The sequence below is a fragment of the Grammomys surdaster genome, unplaced genomic scaffold (genome assembly GCF_004785775.1).
Source record: "Grammomys surdaster isolate TR1022 unplaced genomic scaffold, NIH_TR_1.0 196, whole genome shotgun sequence".
Taxonomy (NCBI): domain Eukaryota; kingdom Metazoa; phylum Chordata; class Mammalia; order Rodentia; family Muridae; genus Grammomys; species Grammomys surdaster.
In genome coordinates this window covers 4,178,979-4,199,732 of record NW_021604641.1, presented here as the reverse complement: position 1 = coordinate 4,199,732, position 20,754 = coordinate 4,178,979, and the positions used below count along the sequence as shown (strand labels likewise).

The window sequence follows — 20,754 nt, the reverse complement described above, 5'->3', positions numbered from 1 at the left end:
AATTACTTTTCCCTAGAAGGACAGCCTAATATTAACCACCTCAGTTCCCAAGTCCAGAGAATAGAGGTGCCCACTTTTCATTAACTTCTTCAATCTGAATTTGGGTGTTGAGATATTAAAGGAGGTGTGGGGGTAAGGGTAAATTGATAAGCCTCTGACATCTGTGTCTTTACTGCATCCAGCTGAAATTCAAGAACATAAGAAATTTGAGCAGGTCTGTTCAGCTTGCTTGATGAGTAGAAACACCAAGGCTGTATATTCTGCAATATACAATTCCTAAAACAAATTTTAATATCAAGATAATTTTTTGTTTGAATTCTGGAGTCTAGACTTCTAGCTGCCTGCCTCTGACACTTCTAATCCATATAATTCTGGGAGGTAGAAATATCTTAATCATCCCTTCTGAAAACACAAAGACAAAATGTTTTTCCCAAAACAGCTTATCTTTGAGGTAATAACCAGAAAATATCTCAATCATCTCTTCTGAAAATACACAGACAAAACCATTTCCCCAAAATATCATATACTTGGGCCAGCAACCAGAAAAACCTTTATCTTGACCTCTATCCCAGAGGAAATATATAACCCCCAAACTGAAAATCACACCCATCTTGAAAATAAAATTAATTTAATAACTAAACTACTGTATGTGTCTACTCCTTAGGCCTTCTTTATTTTGCCCCAACAGGAAATGAACCCAGAATTCCTGTTGGGCCCATGTTAGACAGAACCTGAGTCTCCTGTGAGGAAATATAACTTAATATCATCTGAATACATCTGATTTATACTATCTTTCTGTTTGGCTCTCTGCCAGAACAGCTTTTTATTTATACAATCTATCTGCTTGGTTCTGTACTCCAGAGCAGCCTCCACTTATACACTGTAATCTCTACTCTAGATCCAGTGACAATTTTCCCTATCTAAGTTCCAAACCACAGGTGATAATGCCCATGTGATTCATACAAATCTGTTTATAAATCTTTTGAAAAGCGAATAATCCCGATATAGTAACATTATACTTAAATTAGTAACTGCTCCACAATGGAGGCTTATTTATTTAGCTCTCTTGACTCAGAGAAGCTAATAATGTATACCTGTCTAGGCACAGGGCCACACTCAAATTTTCTCTACCTATCTTTGTTCCAAACTGCAGGCGAGATTCCCCACGTGAATTGGACAAAACAGTTTCTAAATCTATCTTAAAAACACGTAATCTCAATTTTAATTCACAGTTCAAATCTTTCTGCTCTTAACAAAAAGCAACCTGCTTTTCCTCACACCAGGGGAGCTCAGCTGCAGGGCTTTGTTGTTGTTGTTGCTGTTGTTGTTGTTGTTGTTCAGTGTTCCAGTGCTAGGAGTCACATGACTTCTCTCAGTGGTTACTCATTCACTTTCTTTAAAAAAAAAAATAACTTTTACCCTCAGGTGAAATAGACTTAAATTTCTAGTGAATTCATGCTAGACGGGCACCACTTTGTTGTGTTACATATTTAAAATGGCATTTTCTTAGGCTATCTAAGTGGCAGAGGCTCTGCTTAGTTCTACTGCCATGTTCTGTGACCACAACTAATAACAGCCAGCCAGAAACACTGGCCCTGCCACTCACAAGATGTCAGAGTGGGAGATGGCTCTGCTAATCTTCCATGCTGTCTCCACAAGGCTGGGCTGAGCCAAGACCATCCCACCATCCACATGGTACCTGGTATAAAATGAGACTCTAATGCTTAATGATTAACCAAAGGCTTTATATGTTTGGTAATTCTCAATTAACAAGATGTGTACATAATTAGAAGTATTAACCATTTAACTAACCTAGATATAAGTTGTTACCCAGGACTGTTCTCCAAGTGTGGTTCTCCATCCTTCTACATCTCTGTCTCTCTCCTGCCTTCATCCTCCTCTTCCTTCCCCTCTTCCTCCCTTACTCCTCCTCTTCCTCTCCTTTCTCCTCCCACTTTAGAACCTCCCAACTTGTGGGAAAAATATCCTGCTACACCATCCATCCACTGTCATGCAACAAGGATGGAAGATACCCAGAGGCCCAAGTATCACTATGATGATCAAGTATGTGATATAGAGATGGGAGAGAAAGAGAAGCAAAATGGTTTGTACATTATGAAGAGATGTGTAACTGGACAGGCTAAGTTGGTGAGAAACAACCTGATCTGAGGAGCTTGTCCTGCCCCCTGAAGCCACAGTAATGTCTCATCTCATGCTGCTTCCAAAGAAAACATGAATCCATGTCTGGATTGATATCTATAGCTACAGGAATCTGTATTGATATCTGTAGTCCATGTAAACACCAAAGTCAATGTCAATATCCCTGGTCTGGGCTGTTCCTTGGGGTCATGTGGATTTCTGAAAACTAGGTGCATAGAACTAGCCTAAACTTTCACCATGGTGGTACTGTAGAACTAGCTTCCAACCCTAGCTGGATCTGGCCCTCTGAAGTGATAGCAGGAATACCTTTCTTGTGTAGTTTTGTAGAGCTGGCCCCTAAGGCATAAGTATGAAAAAGATTTCCACACCCCTTGTCAGTCCAATGCTAGACAACTGGCCCTGAAAGTGTAGTAACAGGAAAGTTGGTAGGTTGACCAAACTTAGCTAATACCTAGGCTCACATTCAGGGCTTTGAACTGGACCAACTGGTCAACATCTACCTCATCTATGAACTGCTGGAAAATGTGAAGGCTGAAAGTCCTAAGGAACCAAAGCTGCATACTTTCTATGACATATGTCAACAACAGGATATTCAAGAGGACTAGCAAAAAGAATTCAGTATTTATAGTGTAGCAGAAGCCATAGGCCTCGAACCAGACCAATAGCTCAGTGCAATGAACATGGACAAGTAAAGCTCTTTGGGGAAAAGGGTATACTATGTATCATACCTTAACACACCACAACTGCCTTCATGAGATTTGTTGTTTCTGTTGTTCGTTTTGTTTTCTTTTGGAAATGTAGATTATCAGGATGGAGTGACTGGACTGCGGTACATGGTGTGAAATTCACAAAGAATAAATAAAAATTTAAGTTCAAGGAAAGTTTGCTAAGAGATCAAAACACTTGCTGTTTTTACAGAGGACCAGGGTTCTATTCCCAGCACACTCATGAGGGGCTCACCACCCTCTAAAATTGCATGGAATATACCAACTGCTTCAAGCCAGTGAAGCTACTGCATGGTTACAGTACATGAATATACATACAGGCAAAACCCTCCCTAAACTGACACTAAATGAATTATATTTAAAAAAAAATCAAGATTCTAATAGAGAAATCAAGTACACAGATAAGAGACATACACAAAGACAAGGAAAGGAATTTGAGGAAATCCATTAAACCATAGACAAAAAAAATTGCAAAAGTAGATAAATCTTAATATATGGAAAAATCAGCATGGAAATAGACACTTTAATTATGTTACTGTTAAAAAATGGCTAAAAGGAACAAAACGTAGGATAGATTTTTTCATCTCACAGTTCTAGGGCTCAGTCCATCACTGAAAAAAAGAAAGTAAGGACAGAAGCTAAAGCAGGAATCTAAAGTCAGGAACTGTAGTAGGTACCATGATGGAACTTACTGAACAGATTGTTTTCCCTGGTTTGCTCAGATAGCCACTTACAGAGCCCAGACTACTGTGCAAGGGAGTGAGGGACAATAACCATAGTTGTCTAGACCCTAATGCATCAACATTAAAAAAGAAATCCCCTATAGACCTGCCAATAGACCAATCTGAGGGAGCTGATTCCTCAATTAAAATTCCTTTTCTCCATATGTATCTATGTTTGCATCTGGTTTTGTCTAATTTTTTCCAGGTGAATGAATGTTCTATTGGCGACAGTGGGGTGCTTAAATTCCATGCTATCAATGGAGTATTGTTAATCTGTGACTCTAAATTCAGTTTTTCTTTCTGTATGAAATTGGGTGTCCCTGAGTTTGGTGCATATATATTTAGGATAATAATGTATTCTTGGTTAACTGGTACCTTAATTTGAATGAGATATTCTGTCTGTTTCTTTTTATTACTTTTATCTTGAAGGCTATTTTGTCATATGTTAGAATAGATTGATAACTTTTTGGTTTATGGTTCCAGTTGGTTGGAAGATTTTTTCCATCCTTTTATTCTAAAGTGGTGCCTACCTTTAATGTTGATATACCTTTTTTAAAAAAAGTAATTTATTTATATTCCAGTTGTTGCCCTGCTTCCAGTTCCCTTCCCACAGTACCTCACCCCACTCCTCCTCCCCTTTGCATCTGAGAGGGTCCCTTCCATCAGGCCTCCCCCTTCTCTGGGGCCTCTTGTCTCAAGTAGAATTACTGTATCTTCTCCCACTGAGGCCAGACCGGGCAGACCTCTGCTATATTTGTGCCAGGAGCCTCTTAAAGACAAGAGATGGATTAGTTTCTTTATCAGAACAGTAAGCTAGTGTCCTTTCAATGAAGAATGAAAACCACTCATATTTCAAGTTACTGAAATGTGTGGGTATTTGGTTTTCATTTGTGTGTGTATGTGTTTGTGTGTGTGTGTGTGTGTGTGTGTGTATGTGTGTGTGTGCATGTGTGTGAGTTGTTGTTATTGCTGTTGTTTTTGTTCTTGATGTTTTAGCAATTTTGTTCTAGCATTTTCTCATATTTCTTTGGCTGTGGCAATTTCTCTTTCAGCCCAAATACTGATTCTTATACTTTCTTTATGCCTGGTTTCTTATTTTTCTCTCTTTATATATATTTTAAGCTGTTTATAGAATAATATTTTTTCTTTCAACTGTGTAGTCAGTCTAGGCTAAGAGTCAGCATTTTTTAGGCTTGGAATGTATTGCTCCAGGCTCTTTTGGCTCTCAGAGTTTCCACTTAGAAATTTGCTGTTCTTCTGATGGGCTTTCCTTTCTATATATCATTTTTTTTCCTCTTGCAATTTTTAATATACTTTTTTGTTTTATATGTTTAGTGCTTTAATTGTAATATGTCATGAAAATTTTCTTGTCTTGTCTTGTCTTTTTAGTGGCCTAGGTGGTTCTTGTAGTTGTGTGGGTGTCTTTATTTTTTCTTTTCTTTTTATTTTTTGGTCTAGAGACATTTTCTACTATGATCTTATTGACAATCTTTATTATGTCATTGACTTAGGATTCTCCTCTCTCATCCATGTTCAAAGGTTTGGTCTTTTCATGCTATCTCACTTTTTTGGTATATTATTTTTGGGGAAATATATATATGATTATGTACAGAGGTCAGATATGGTATTGAATTGACCTATGTGTTCAATGGTGGGCAGGGTGGATACTTCCAGAACCCTAGAACTTTATTGTGGAGCAGGCCAGCATGAGAAACCTAGGTCAGATCACTAGGTATGTATCCTGATCTGTATTTGGTAGAGTGGGAAGATACATGTAAGGAAGTGTAGGTAGATTCTTCTGGTTAGACCCTTGAGAAAGATGCCCAGAATATGACTGATCAAGAGCTGGGCTCACTGGCTAAGAACACTTGCTCTTGCAGAAAACTCACAATCTGCCCTTCAGTACTAAATGGTGGCTCACAAACAATAGTAACTCCAGTTCCAGAAGATGCTCTGTTCTGACTTATTCTAAAAATATACTTTTGATTTTTCAAATGCATGCTCTTTTCTCTATTTATGTCTCCACCAAATGCTACAACTCAAGAGAGTATTTCCTTGATTTAAAATATTCCCTCTCTTCTCCCCCATACCATCTATTCTGCTCCCATGTCTATTTACCTACCCATGCTATCTAGTCTCTTTCCCCTTCCCAGCGAGTGTCATGCCCACCCCCCACCCCCTTGAGCCCACTTTGTTACTTATCCTCTCTGGGTCTGTGGATTGTATCATGATTAGCATTTACTTTTCAACTAATACATACACATGAGTCAGTATAAGTCATGTTTGTCTTTCTGGTTCTGAAGATTTTTTTTCCTAGTATTATCCATTTGCCTGCAAACTTCATGACATTATTATTTTTTAACAGTTGAGTAGTACTCTATTGTGTAAATGTCCCATATTTTCTTCATCCATTCTTTGGTTGAGGAAGAACTATGTTGTTTAGTACTAACGCTAATAAAGCTGCTATTGTGGTAGGAAGAAATATATATTCTTTGGGTATATGCTCTGGAGAGATATTGCTGTGTCTAGATCAATTCCCAATTTTCTGAAAAAAAAAATAGCATATTTATTTTCAAAGTGGTTGCACTACCTCTTGAAACAAGGTAACACTTCCTGTGGTGGGATTGGGACATCAATCCAGACAGAAAACATTTAACCTTGAATTAGTTCTGTCAACATGATGTGCTATGTTAAAGGTGGCACAGAAAGTGTGAGAGTGGCCAACCAAAAACTAGTCTACCTTGAGACACATGCCAAGAGCAAAAAAATGTACCCCTGACACTTCCTGGAGTGTCAATGCTCACAGTCTGGATAGCCAAGTGACCTAGGACAGAACCAAACATGACTGGGAAAAATAACAAGAAACAAAATAAACAAATAAACAGACCCAAATAATCAGTCAAATTATTCTTGTCCCTATATGCTCTGCTATACTCATATATTTATGCCTACCCAAATCATTACAAAAAAATGCTTCATCCAGCAACTGATAGAAACAGATACAGAGACCCACAGCTGAACACTGTGTGGAGCTCAAGAAATTTTGTGGAAAAAGGAGAGGAAGGATAGTAAGAGAAAGAGGGGACAAGAACATCACAAGACAACTCACAGATTCAAGTAAACTGAGCTCAAAGGGGCTCACAGAAACTGAATTGACAGTCATGGAGTCTGCATGGATCTGATCTAGGCCTTCTACATGTATATTGTGGTTGTGTAGCTTGTTCTTCTTGTTGGAGTACTATCAGTGTGAGTAAATGCTATCTCTGACTCTTTGCCTGCTTTTTCTCCTAGTAGGTTGCTTCTTCCAGCCTTAATATAAGGTAGGTGCAGCTTAATGTAGTCTTAATGCAGCTTGATATGCCATGTTTGGGTGGCATCCCTGTAAGACCTACCATTTTGTGAGGTGAAACATAGGAAAAATGGATTGAGAAGAGAGGAAAGTTGGGAGAGAGATGGAAAGAAGAGAAAGGAGGGGAAACTGCAGTCAGGACATGATGTATAAAAGATTAAATTTAAAAAATAGAATAACCTATTCCCTAAATATTTTCAGTCCCCATACTTAGATTACTTTTCTTCTTAATATGTATCACTACATGTTTCTCTTGGGAATCTAAATGTTTATTATGATTAGGGGCTTTGTGTTGTCCTGTGAAGTATAGCAACATCAACTAGTAATGTTTGTAATATATTAGAATCCCTTAAATTACAAAATGAACAAATGAATAAATGAAACAGGTCATTTTGTAGTATTTTAAAAAGTCTACAAATCTACATAATTGTGAAGTATAATAAATTCATTTACTCAAATAAGCTATAAGATTCTACAAAATTTTAAACAGGACCAAAAAGTGACATATCTATTATTTAATGATTAATTAGGTCATATAAAGGAATAATATTAAAATAAAAACTTGAGAACATTATTTATAGAAAAGACCAAATATCTATAACAGAAGATCCATAGATACATTTGTTTAATAAATGTACTACAAGAGTCAATATAAGACAGTAACAGTAAGAATGCAACAAAGCAACAAAGAATACTGTCAACTCTACAATAAATTTGAAAAAATGGCTAAATGAATACTAACAAAATCTTTTCTGATTAGTTGATTCCTCATTTGTCTCATTTATTAACACACATACCTTTAAGGAAGTCTTGTTTCTTCCATTAGATTCTTGTTCAAAGGCCCTGTGTGTTCTAGTTTTGGGGGGAAAGGGTTTTTTTTTGGTAAATATGAATATATAATTTTTACTTTTGCACTCATGTCAGCAGAATAATGTTTCAAGAATTAACAAAGAATAATGTTTGCTTGTGAATACATATGATGAATGATTATCTTATTAAGGAAAACAAGGTCTTCTTACAGGCTTGGGTTTGATTCATTTAGCAATAAAAGGGTAGAAGCATTTTCTTTCTCTATGCAATAAAGTTGGAGCTCATCTTTCATCCAGAATGAACGAGTTCTTTCTGCACTGGTGCTTGGTCTTTTGCTCCAAATGCATGTATAAGTTTGGATGTGTATGTGAAAGTATGCAATTATGAGAATGTATATAATCTGGGCCCAACTGGTTTGAATGGAAATTTAAGAAATGTGTATGTATGAATCTGTATATGAATTTATGTGAGTTTAATCCGCATTTCCTTGTGTAAAAGTTTTTCTTTTGTGAGTGTGATTCTCTTCTCCTCTATTCTATAGAAGTTTACTGCTCCAAACATCTTCCTACCCTGACAAAGAGGCATTTAGATAAAAGGGAAAAGACTCTAGCAATTATCCTTTACATAATACCCCACTGTTTTAAGATGAGGGGCTAAATGCCAGACACTGCATTTTCTGGCCTCAAAGGGACTCAGGTGGGTGAGCTATAGAAGCAAAGTGACTTAGAATTGAGATAGGAAAATGCTTTATTATTATATAGCAAACCTAAATTTCTCATAAGACCAAGTCTTATCCCCACCAGCTGATGTTCTTCCTCTTTGCTGACTCCTGAATAACTGAACTAGAAAGAAGGTTCACCAGGGCTGGTCCCTGGCACACACTAGTATCAGAAATAGAACGGAATTCTTAAAATTTTGCATGTCACAAAATAATGATAATAGGAAAATCTAAGAAACTCTCAGATCTGATATGTGAATTTTGAATGACTGTAAATTTAGAAGCTATAAAATAAAATGTTAGTATAATACAAATAAATCTATTTTTATTTGTTTGGTTTTTGAAAGAGGATCTCATTTTATGACTCAGGATGTATTTGAACTTGAGAGTGTCTAGTGTCAGAGAACTGTACATAAAAGTTTAAAACACTTAGCATGGGATGCTTAAAATGGTTTGCATAAAAAATGAGGCTATTAATGAGAAAATATTGTTAAAAGTTTGAATTTTACAGCATTGATCAAATTAAACTATAACACAATGCCCATGAATTAGAAGACTAAATGTGTTTGCCGACACTCACTGCATTCATCAAAACATGAAGCATAATTCCAAAAGAGTTTTAGGAAGAGTAGTAAAAATAGTCAATAGGACTATAAATTGAATGTGAAAAATACTAATAACACTAAATACCCAAATGATAGTGAATAAGAGAATAAATCTGAAAAAACTTTGAAGACAGTCCTAACTCATTATTAAAGAGTGCTAATTCAATGGTATTTGTTAAATAGTGTTCATCTATCAATGAACAATATGCGTCAAGAAATAAGTAGCAACAAGGAAGCCCAAGCAATTTAATGGTAAAGAATGATCTTTTAAATAAAATGTTTCTGGAGAAACTATATATAGATGAGAAAAATGAGAAAAAATTAGGCATGAAACCCTGACTTCAACTAATTACAGATTCCAACTCAAAAATTTGTAGATTTCATCTCAAGTCATAGATGTTAATAAAAATTAAAATCTATAAAATCATCACAGTAGAGATTCTTGACAAATGTATATTTTATCCCCTATGTATGCCAAGTAGTAATTAGCAGTATCTAGATACAAAGTTATGCTGATTGTCTTGTGTCAAAGATACTGATGAGAATAAATCATATTCTTGAAATAAAGGTGATAGAAGCAGCTATTTGATTTTTAGACAGTGATTTTTGGATGGTATACTCAGCATGAATTATAAAATAAAATAGTAACTATGCAATGGTTTTCAGAAAAATAGAATATCTATATTATTTAAAAGACACTGGTAAGTGAAAACACAACACATAAAATAAGGGTAAATTGCTGAGAGATATGCTCACTCTAGTTTATCAGTCAAAGCAACTCCGTCTTCAAAAATTAATTTGTGTAATGCAATGGTGTAAGTATTTCAAAAAAAATTAAATAAAATACATGAGTGAGCAATGAGCACAATACAGTATACTCAGTAATATTTTTCATGAAAAGAAATAGAAACTAAAATAATGATGTGGGATTCTTAAACAAGCATCATATTATATAAAAAATTAGTAAGATGAATTACTGGGTAGCATATATAATGCAGTATAGTATAATTATTTTATGAATGTCCTATTGGTAACTTATATATTTAAAGAAACATTCATACTGTTTATATCCACTATGTATTTCACAAAAGAATATAGTAGTAAATTCAAAACTAAAAAAAAAAGTAATTAGAGAATGCATGAATGAATCCTGGATATTATTCACCAATAATTATTGATTCACATATCAACATACCTGAATTTCAAATAACAAAACAACAATGAAAAAACTTACTAAGTACATATGCAAGTTTTTAAAATGCTATATATTGAACTGATTCTTAATGAAATCAACCTTTAATGCTGCATGGCTCTCTGAGCAGCTCATGGCACTCTTTTCAGTAGGAGCTGGTCTCACATTTACATCTTTTTACTTTCAATTTCTAAACGGATATTTTTATTTCATCTTAAAATTCACATTTTGACACAAACAGTGAAGACTTTGATTTTATAATGTTAATGATATCTTAATTTACCTTTCATTATATTCATTCATTGATAAGTGCTAATGTCCTTCAGGTTCAATTCTTTCTGTGCAATATGATTAATGCTAATTAGGATATAAAATAACTCATTTTAAACTGAATTTCTTCTTTTTATTATTTGCTTTCTCATAAGGAATAATAGGTCAACTTCTGATCGTCTCTATTGTTTTAAGATGATTTGCTTTCTCCAGATTATTCTATAATTGCATTTCCGCATTTCTTTTCCCTCCTAACTCTCCAATATACCACTTTCTCTCTTTCCAATTCATGCCCTCTTTTTCACTAATTGTACAAAGCATACCTGTATGTGTGTGTGTGTGTGTGTGTGTGCACATATATATTCTTAAACAATTTCTCAGTGTGAATTATGCTATTTTATATATACTTTTTTGGGGGCTACCCATTTGGTTCAAGCAACTATATATTAAGCTTTTACCTGTAGAAGACTATATCTCCCCTTTTCACCTTTCCTTAATTGCCTGTAGCTCTTTGTTTAGGTTTGAGGCCTCATGGGCTTTCCCACATCTATTTTGTAATGTCTATTGCTGACCTTGTTTAGCTCGTGTATAGGCAGTCCTGTTGGTAACACTTCATCTGTATGGCTTCTGGCGTTATTCAGAGACACAGTCTCACTGAAAGTTCTCTAGTTCTCTGGTTCTTACAATAGTTTCAGCCCTTACCATGCTGTGCTTCTTGAGCCTTACATAAGGGGTTTGTTTCTTAGAGGTATCTATTGGGACTGAACTTTATAGCTCTGCATTTGTGAAAAAGTTGAGGGAAGGATTAAGGGTTCTGAAGAGGATAGAGACTCCGGAAGAAAACCACCAGAGTCAACTAACCTAGAATCTTGAGCCATTCCAGAGATTGAACCATCAACCAAAATGCAAGCATGAGCTGGACCAAGGCCCCTTATACATATGTAGCAGATTTGCAGCTTGGTCTTCATATGGATCCCCTGACAACTAAAGTGGTGGCTATCCCTGACTCTGTTTCCTGCCTCTGTATTCTATTCCCCTAACTGGTCTTCCTTGTCTGGAGTCAGTGGGAGACAATGCAGCTAGTCTTGAAGTGACTTAATGTACCAGGGTGAGTTGATAGCCATGGGGTCCTTACCCTTCTCAGAGAAGGAGAGGTAGGGTTGAGGGAGGGGCCATGGGAAGGGGGATGAGCTCCGGGCTGTGATTAGAATATAACATGAGTAAATAAATTAATATAAAAAGAAAGTATAAGCCAAATAAATTCTTCCCACCCCAACAGGCTTTCAAAAAAATGATTTATTAAAGAAATAATAGCCCAACTAATACATAAGTTAACATGAAAACATTAATCAAAACAGGTATCACTTGATACCACAACTATTTTTAGTAGACATTCTATCTCATATGGCTTATCTGTAAATAAAGTAATGAAGCACACAGTTAATATTGTTAGCTATTAACAAAGTCAGAATTTACCAAAAACCTAATATTCCTGGTACTTCATGAATAAACATATCATATTCTGTGTACAACATTTAAGATAGTCATGTATTTACTTCACTGAAGCTACAATTTGTAATGGCCAAATAAAGCAGATACATGAGTATGTATTATAATCCATTAATTATCTAATCTCTAAATGTATTTTTGTCAATAGATATAAAATATATTAATAATTGCATAATCCTTGTATTAAATGTTACCCTTAACATTTGCAACATTTGTAACACTTAATGTTACAAAGTAAATTATTAGCAAATTTTTATTAATTCAAATTTATTATTTCCTCTTCTGTCTTTGCATCACCTGTTAAGTACCCTGTTCTCTTTAAATATCCATAAATATCTTCTGATGGCATTTGCTAGTGGTTCAAGCTACCGTTGCTGATTCATGTGAACTTAATTGCTGATATCCTGACAATGCAGATTTGATTTGCTATAAAGAATATTTTTCTAAACAGATCCACATTCTCCTTTTCTCTATTAAAACTTCCTTTCCACTACCTCTGGTAAGTGGTGGGCTAGAAGGGAGTTTAAATATTTAACTACCCTAATTAAAAATAGATTTTGAAAAATGTAAGCTTATAGTCTCCTTACTAGATTTCTGACTTCTACAGATATTCCAATTTAACTACAACTATCTAAATTTTCAAGGATAACCAAGAAACCATGCAGCATTTGTGTTTCTGATGGAATTACTCACTCAGAATTACTATTTCCATCTCCATCCATTCACTGAGAATTTCTTAAATTCATTTTTTGTTAAAGCTAAGTAATATTTCCTTATATTTATGTACCATAGTTGCATTATCTATCAATCAGTTGATGAATATCTAGGCTATGTTCATCCTCTGCCTATCATGAATGGAGAAGGAATCAGCATGATTGAGAAAGTTTGTTCTTTGAGAATATGCCCAAGAGTGCTATAGATATAATTCAGGGTAGATAGCATAATTGGGCCAAAACTATGTGTTTGGCTAGATCAATGGCCATAGTGGAGAACATAATACTGTTAATGGACACAGTGAAAAACTGCTTAGTAAGATCCTATATTTGTACCCATAGATTAGTGCTTCTCTCAGCAATCATCAGTATGTTCCATTTATAGTAGATGGTGATTAGTAAACAGACCAACAACTAACCAGTTTACAAATGTTAGGAGACTCCAAACTTGTCATATATAAGTGGCACATCATACCTTCTTCCACCGACAATAGGAGATCATTCTAGAAAAGGTTATTATGGAGAAAGAGAGATTAAAAGAGATTGTTTTAAGATGAAGAGTGCTTTCTGGAGGTGACAGTATGGTAGGACTATTGCACACATGAACTCACAGTGGCTGTGATATCATGCTCAAGAACTGCATGAGATCAAGCCAGTCAAAAATTATAGCATGATGGATGGAAAAGATAATGACTTCCACCATTAGTTGAGGATCTATTGGCAGTTGCTGTCTGCTAGATAAGGAAGGTTCAGTTTCCTTCAGGAATGTGGTCTCTGAGAGGATGTTCATGTTCCAGTAGATGGCCCTTATGCAAAGGTGTAGTGCTCAAAGGACACAGTAGGTTTAAAAGCAAAGCACATAAAATTAGGAGGAAAAAGTTGTAGGGCTGTAGACAGTGGGAAAAGACATTGTATGGGCATAAACTGTCACATTATAATAATATTCTATGATTAGAAAGAGAAAAATCCATAAGTATTACTGAGCCTCTAAAAGTATCACTGATAAGGAAAATTACTGTAGAAACTGAATAGTCACAGATGTAGGAGCAGTTTAACCAGTAAAGGTTTGAGCAGGTAGAACCAAAACTCAAAACACAGTGGGTGTGATGACTATGCCTCTAATGCTAATATTCAGTAGGCAAAGATATGGCAGTCTCTGTAAATTTGAGGCCAATTGTGTCTACATAGTGAGTTCTAGGCTAGCTACAGCTGTGAACTGAAACACTGATAAAAGTAAAAAATAATAATAAAGGCAGGCTTGCTGGGAAACTATTAATCTGAGGATGCTTGACTGCCCAAGTGAGACTGGTAGAGTTGTCCAGTGAAACTAACCTTTAGAAAGCTGTTGTCTCTGTGTATCAGCTGCCCTCAAGCTGTCAAACACAGTGTCCACAGAGGACCAAGCTCATGCTGTCATCCAGGACAGTGAAGAAGGGAGTAAGGACAAGTTGAGGCCCAAGGTAACTTTCTGTCACTTTATCAAAGTGAGAATTTTCCCAAAGCAAGAGTTTCAGCTCTTTTTTTGAACCTTCAGCCTCATGCAGAGTTTGTGTTTGCTGTCACTATTCTCAAAATGCACAAAAAGAATTTTCTGGAAACTAGTTTCCTCTCTTTTCTCAACTAACAACACTCACGGCATGGCAACCCTGTTTTGAGGGCAGGAGTTGTGATGGTAAAGCATGCATTGGAAAGAATTTTATATTTTATATTTCACATGCCTTGCAGAACTATAGCATGAGTCATCAGACTATTATTTCTTAGTTTTGTCTTCTTATATCCCTATCTTATTTCTGCTCAATTTTGTCCTCTTTCCACAACCTTGTTCTGAATGAGAACATGCAAAAGCTCATACAAAAGGGATGCATGGAGCCCTATATAAAATGACATCACTTAGTCACTGAATGGACAAAGCCTCTTACCTCAGAGAGCCTCTTATGTGTAATAGTAAAGCTTCATTCTTTCAGCCATTTTGAGCTTTCTGGTTTTTTAGAATTAAAAATCCTAAAAAAACAGACAGTTTTCAGTATTTTTTTTAACTCTTCAATGAAAACATTGTAAGTAAAAATATTATAGTATATATGCACAGTTATGTATATATATTGTATATATCACAGTCATATATATCCTCAAATATATCATACATCACACTATATATATGACATTGTTGTACACACAAAAACAATGTATACACACATAACTAACTATATTTTTGTGTGTGTGTGTGTGTATTCATCTCTTCCTCTGATTTAAGCACTCTACACTTTTGAGAACTTTGCTGTGAATTATTAGCAATTCTTCCCAAACGCTGTGCAACATAAGGTCAATGTTCTCATAATTTTAACAATAAAGAAGCTAAGATAAAGACAGATCAAATGGTTCATATAAAGTGGTCAACAAATCTGTGCAACAATTTCTAGCTCCACTCAAGAACTCTTTCTTTTCCTTTCTCCTAGGTGCATTGTGGCACAATTAATGAAAAAAAATGGATATATATTCCTCAGTGCAGAATGTGATTACATTATAAAGATATACATCTGGAAATGGTTACTCTAATCAAATTACAAAACTATTTCCTTAGTTGCCTGTATGTGATGAGAACGCTTATCTTCTCTTCAATTACTTTTAAGTGTAATCTAGTTCTCCTCACAGCCATCATTAACACTTCCAATTCGTCTAAAATTGAACTTTATATTCTTTAACCAAACTCCTCAGATCCCCCAGGTCACCAGTAGCCTCTGGTTATCACCATCCTACATGTTGTTTACATGAGTTGTACTTTCTTAGAGCCCACATATAATTGAGATTAGGTAGATTTAGTGTTCAATGTCCAGCTTATTTTATTTAGTATAGTATGCAATGTTTTACCCTTTGTTAAAAATAGATTCATTTCTTATACAATATGACATGATTAGAATCTCCTCTTCCTATATTCCTCCCAGTTCTACCTCTGTACTTCCCCCATAAAGATCCACTTTCTTTCTGTCACTCATTAGAGAAGAACAGGGTTCAAATGGATAGCAATACAATAAAATACAATAAGATAAAACAAAGCCTATCATATTGAAGCTGCACAACTCAAACTAATAGAAGGAAAAGATCTCAAGAGAAGGCACAAGAATCTGAGACCCATATGTTCACACCCTCAGAGGTACTATATTAATAAATACTAAACTGAAAGCTATAATATAATGCTGAGGACCTGGTGCAGACTCCTGTCATTCCTGTGTTTGTTGCTTCTGAGTTTCTGAGTTCATATAAGCTTTGCTCCATTAACTTAGAAGGCCTTATTTTCTTGGTGTGCTCCATCACGTTTGACTCTTAGACTTTTTCTACCTCCTCTTCTGAAGGATTCCTTGAACACTGAGGGAAGAGATTTGATGGAGAAATCCCATTTAGAGCTGCAGGTTTTGAAATTTCTCTTTCTGTAATGTCTGACTGTGGGTATTTGTTCCCATCTGCTACAGGAAGAAGCTTCTCTGATAATGGCTGAATAAGGCACTGATTTGTAAGTATAGAATAATATCATTATGGGTTACTTTATTATTTTTTTTAAAGTTTTAGTTATTTTATCACTATTTTTTAAAGGACCAGAAATATTTGGTTTCACCCTAGTTCTCTGTCTGTCTAGTCTCTGGTTCTGGGTCACTTAAGCAGTGTTATGTATGATTTCCATCCTGTGGAGGAGGCCTCATTTCAAATCAGACATTGTCTACTTCCACAGTGTTTTGGGCCATCACTGCCCTAGCATATTTTGTAGGAAAGACAGACTGTAGGTGAAAGGGTTTGTGGTTGGGTTTGTGTTTATATTTCTTTCTTTCTTTCTTTCTTTTTTTTTGGGGGGGGGTGTTAGGCATCAAAGTACCTTCCTGTACTAAAGATTGCTGAACATAGGGGTGAAGATTCTATGTAGTTGCCAGCTGTATTTCTCTATGAAACAGCTATGTTGGTAGTTGCACTGGTGTTATCTTCAGCAATGGGGTCTTGTTGTCAGTTTGTGGAGAGTAACCTATCATCTTTGTAACAGCCTGTGTTGTTTGCATATTTCCATGAGGCCCATTTAATCATCAATTTAATTGGAGGTAACCCGGACCTAATACAAGAAGCTTTCTTTGGTAACAAGGAATGGCCAGTTGGCATTGTATCTCTCCTGTTATTTGGAGACATCATTAGGATTGCCTTCATATATTTTAGAAAGTTTCCACTGCACTAGGTTTCCACATTACCCCTTAAATGCCTCTCAATAAAATACAACTACAGGAAAAAAAATGAAGAATTGTTGCTACATCAAAATGAAAAGCACAGGAAAGGAAACACTCAAGAAAATGAAAAGGCAATCTATAAAATGGTATAAAATATTTGCAAATCCCATAACTCAACCCAAAATATGGAAGATGCTCACTCAACTCATCACCAAACAAGAACTGAAAACAGCTCTGTCCTGTTTCTATTCTAGTCTCTCACTAACCTCAGTACTGTTGTCCACGGACAGAGTATCTGCTCACTTGTCCAGGAATTTGTATACATTAAGTTAGGGATAAAATAACTTAGATAATTGAAGTTTGCCTCTAATCAAAATCTCTCAGGAGTGAGCTGGTAGCATATTCTTAGCAAGCTTAATTCTCCTGTTTAGCATTTATATAAGATTTTGATTACATAAAATATTTCTTGCTTCTGTTGACATTTTGACATGGGTTTAAGCAGTTATGGGAGGGATTATCTCTGCTCTGGAAATATGACAAAGAGTTTTGCTAATTGCACAGGAAAATTAACACATTTTCAGCATTGTGCTGTCTTAATACTTTCACTGCTTTCATTTGAAGTAATTCAAAAGATTAGTTAATACTGAATAAAAACAGACCTTAAATAATTCTGTCCACAGATGATCCCCTTATGGGATTGGTTTCAGCTCTTCTGGTACATATTGTCATTACTTTCATTGTGATACTTTTTATCAACCTTCAGCAAGTTTTAATAGATGCATTTGATGAAAATATTAGGTTCACGTCAATTTTGAAAACTCAGTTTGGCGTTAGTTAATGTTGACTTTTTAACATAAATATTTTTTAAACATTTAACTTTAATACATTTTTTACAGTCCATTCATTATCCTCCTCCTGGTCTGCCCTGTAACAGTTCCTCATCCCTTTCCTTCTCCCCTCTGTCTCCAAGAGGTTGTCCTCACTCCCTTACCCCACTACACTCCTATCACAGCCCGCCAGGCCTCCCAACTCCCTGAGGCCTCAAGTATCTCAGTTTAGAAGCGTATTTTTCACTGAGGCCCCACCATGCAGTCCTCTGTTGTATGCATGATGGGGGTCTTGTACCTGATAGTGTATGCTTCCTGGTTGGTGGCTCAGTGTCTGAGAGATCTCGGGAGTCCTGGTTTGTTGAGACTGCTGGTCTACTCTCCTTATCAGTTTTCTTACAGCATTGCACTAATTTAACACAGAGTTCCCCAACTTCAGTTCATTAGTAGGGTCTAAGTATCTTCATTTATCTCAATTAGCTGCTTGTTGGACCCCTCGGAGGGCAGCCATGCTACGTTTCTGTAGCATCAGTAATAGTGTCAGGCCTTGGACCCTCACCTAGAGATGCATCTCAAGTTGAGCTGGTCACTGGACTTCCTTTCCCTCAGTCTCTTCTCCATTATTGTCACTGTAGTTCTTTTACACAGGAACAATTCTGAGTCAGAGCTTTTGACTGTGAGATGGCAATTTCACCCCTCCACTTGGCGCTCTGTCTTTCTACAGAAGGTGGACTCTACAAGTTCCCTCTCTCCACTGTTCAGCATCTAAGGACCCTCCCTTTGAGTTCTGAGAATATCTCATCTCCCAGGCCTCTGGTACATTCTACAGAGTCCTCCCACTTTCTACCTCCTGAGGTTGCATACTTCCATTCACTTTTCTGGCCTTCAGGGCTTCACTCCTGTTCCCCTTCCAATACCTGATCATGTTCCCTGGGAAAAACAAATAGTAAAGATTTTACGAAGAAAATATATTTTAGCAAAAATACTCCATCAAAGTGTTGATTTACCTTTCTTTGCCAAGAACATGCTTCAGACATGAATGATTCTGAGACCATTTGTTTACATCTGCCAATCTAGTGCTACAGAAATATAATTGCATCAGCAATATTTGAAAATATAAGTACATAGGCTGAACTCTGGAATCCAGATTGGAATTATAAAATACAGCAATAGGACTGAGGTTGTATCTTAAATGTTAAGTGTACTTGATACTCTTTCAGGGGCAATGAATTCAATTTGCAGTACCCACTAGGTGACTCAACCATTTAGAACTCCAGATCCACAAGATTTGGTACCCTCTTCTAACTTCGATATACAGCTGGCAGGTACACAAGATACAAATATGTATGCACACGTAGGCATGCCCTACCCATAAAATAAATAAATCTAAAAATGGTTTCAAGAACATCAAGGAAAGTTATGGCTATTTGCATCAATATCTAGATTTCTAAAAGCAAATCAAAACTATAGTACTCATCAAACTTATTTTTTTTTCTATAAACCAGAAATTTATACCTTTCAAACTATGTCAATAATAAGGAAACTACAGAAAACATTTGGTTTATTTTCATTCCATTTTTTCATTTCTTCTCTGGGTAACATCACTATTTTACTCTGATAGTAATCAATTACTAGATTGATAGAAACATTTTCTGTATGCCTGCACCCACACAGATGAGATTTCCAAGTCTTTATGCTACAAACTGTTCTATACAACTTCAATATCACCATTATCTTCTTCACACAAATTTCTAATTTCTATACTCACTTTCACTACCTGTCAAATTAGTATTCATAGTTTTAGCTGAATAATCAGACAAAAGAAAGATATATAATGCATCCTGTTTTGAAAAGAGAAAGTCAAACTATCACTGTTGATATATAACTTTATATAACTTTAGTGTTTTATAGGTAGAAAAAACTACTTCTAAAAGTAATAAACAAATTTAGCAAAATACTGTGTAACAAAGTCATCACAAAATCATTATCAAGACCATATGCCAAAGGAGATATGCTTGATATACTACAGAGAAATATATATCCCAGTTACACCAGTTAAAAAAATAAAACAGGAATAAAATTAACCAATGATATAAGAATCTCTACAAGAAAAAACTCATCTATTGATCAAAAAAAATAGAGTTTCCCACATTTTAAAAGTGCAAAGGTGCTTATCGAGGAGTAATACTGTCAAAATGTTAATACTTTCAAAGGGCACCTGTAGATACAAGACAGTTCCCATTGAAAATCTATGACATTCTTCATGGCACTGGGAAAATTGGCCAGAAATTTCTATGAAACTTTGTTGAGAAATATGTGGAAGGCAGCCCCAAAAGAGCAAGAGGTATTGTAACAATTAAGTCCAAAATAAACTACAGCATTTTGGTTAAAATTCAGGGTTTTATTAGCATAAAAACAGACTTACATTAACCAATGAAACAAACTAATACAATAAGCACACATATCAACAAAAACTAATTTTAAAGAAATTCTTTATGAATGTTTTTCAACAAATAAAAATAGCAATATTTTTTATCCATAAAAGAAAAACAAACTAGAACCCTATTTCTCAATAGTAAATCAATATATGTTCAAATTGGATTAAATGATTTTATATCAATTTTTAATTTATTTCAATTTTTAATTTTGCTCATTAGCTATTGGTTTACTTGTGTGTGTGTGTCTATGTGTGTCTGTACTGTGTGTGTGTGCACATGCTCATGTGTGCACACATGCATACTCATATACATGTACTTCTGGGTGCATAGAGATACCAAAAGCTTATCAATTCCACTGTTTCTGAAGTTACAGATCAATTTGAGCCACCTTACGTGGCTGCAGGGAGTGAAACTCTGGTTCTTTCCAATAACAACAAACACTCTAATTTTTTTTGATTTTTCAAGACAGGGTTTGCTGTGCAGTCCTGGCTGTCCTGGAACTCACTCTGTAGACCAG

At 35.6% G+C, this 20,754-nt stretch overlaps 1 long non-coding RNA gene across 1 annotated transcript in view; it reads right to left on the bottom strand.

Annotated features, from left to right (window-relative positions):
• The window catches only part of LOC114623293, an 88,332-nt gene that overhangs the window by 61,443 nt on the left and 6,135 nt on the right, over window positions 1–20,754 (bottom strand). Inside the window, exon 2 of the long non-coding RNA XR_003711745.1 lies at window positions 14,693–14,774. This is a non-coding gene — a long non-coding RNA (uncharacterized LOC114623293). The remainder of the gene's footprint in view (window positions 1–14,692; window positions 14,775–20,754) is intronic.